Raw genomic sequence first — 1,686 nt, 5'->3', positions numbered from 1 at the left:
TAGTCATTTGGAAGGATCGTCCCCGCGCCCCTCCTTGCCCTCCTCTATTCATAGTAGGTCTTCCCCGTGTACCCGACGCGTTACTCCCCATTGTTAACTCTGGAGTTCTTAACAAAGGACAATTTGGTCGAATATGATCCGGATAATTGCAATTAAAACACCTTCGGTTAGCTGGACAATTTCTAGACAGATGACATGCTTCGCCGCACTTATAACATTTCCTTGGGTCCATCTTACATTCACCCTGATGAATTTGTCGGCACTGTGAACAGACTTTCTCACTGATCTTCTGCTCAGATCTGTTATCATATCTAACAGTTTTCGGCCCTCGAAAAGATGAAGGCCCCTCCCATTTTCTTTTCTCAACAACCTTTCCTTCTGATTGTCTATTCTTATTTCGTTCGGTCACCTCAGCTACATCAACTGTTAATGAAAAGGTATTGAGGTTCATAGCAATAACAAACTCTCTAATTGAGGGTTTCAAACCCCAAATATACCTCTCTATCTTCCTGAATTCAGTTGAAACATAATGTTCGGAAAAATGAGAGTATTCAATGAATCTTTCGGTATAATCTCGAACTATTCCATTTCCTTGTTCTAATTTCAGGAAATCTTCCTCCATTTGTCTCACTGCTGTTTTAGGACAAAATTGATTCTTAAATCTATCCACGAATTCTACCCAAGATAGAGTCTGTAAAATATCTGTTTTGGTAGACGATTCAACTTCCCACCAGAATAAAGCATTTGACTTTAATACAGAAACAACAAATCGAACTTTATCTGTTTCCGGACAACGAATGGTGTTGAACACAGATTCCATCTCCTTAAGCCAGCACATAGCTTTTACTGGATCTCTCTCCCCAGAAAAGGTTGGTGGTTTGTATGCCAAAAACATCTTAATATCTCCTTTGATGTGGGTGACTGAAGTAGAGGGATGAACTTCAACTCTTTCCGTTTCTACCCTAGCCGGTATTCCTATAATAGATGTCAGAGTTTCCCGCAACTTTCCCATTTCTTCTGCCAACATATCCCTGGTTATATATTCAGGATGTGGTACCGATCTTTCCTGAATATTCCCAGAGTGAGATTCTTCATGTTCATGATGTATTCCAGTCCGACCCCTTCCCTGAGACTGACTTCTTCCTCTGCCTCGTCCTCTTACTCTTCCCCGACCTCTATTTTCAGATGTACTAGTTGGTAGATTTATGGGTGATTCTTCTCTTTCCTCAGATTCTGGACGAGCCACTCTTTCAGATCTTCTAGTTCGGCTAGACATATGTAAAGTTTAGTGTTAATAATCACGTATTCACATTCCCAAATATAATGAAGTATTCAAGTTCAGATGTGTACCTGTAAATTCATAATTACACTGGCCAGATGTAATTAAAATTTACCTTACACACTGTTCTTTTAACTCATCATATTTATTTCCAATGGTGCTAACTATGTCCGGGACCCTTAACATGCAATAAAACAGTTTAAGTCTAGGTATCATGCTGTTGAATACCTAAATCTCTTAAACTCAGGCTCTGATACCACTTTGTAACACCCCAAGCCATACATTGAATGTAACACATATTTCATACAAAATAAATACATGATATCATTCCATTCAGGTCCCTTAGTACAAGAATCTATTATGACCAAATACAAGGTCTAAAAATTCAAATACATTACTTGTACTAA

General features: G+C 38.8%; 1 protein-coding gene across 1 annotated transcript in view; it reads left to right on the top strand.

The window, feature by feature from the left end:
* LOC112507684 (DEAD-box ATP-dependent RNA helicase 50) overlaps positions 1-1,686 on the top strand; it is a 12,616-nt gene that overhangs the window by 6,908 nt on the left and 4,022 nt on the right. The gene's annotated exons all lie outside the window — the stretch shown is intronic.

Source organism: Cynara cardunculus (genome assembly GCF_001531365.2).
Source record: "Cynara cardunculus var. scolymus isolate 2C chromosome LG 2, CcrdV1, whole genome shotgun sequence".
Taxonomy (NCBI): Eukaryota; Viridiplantae; Streptophyta; class Magnoliopsida; order Asterales; family Asteraceae; genus Cynara; species Cynara cardunculus.
The sequence above is the reverse complement of the archived record's forward strand: the minus strand, read 5'-3'. Positions and strand labels throughout refer to the sequence as shown.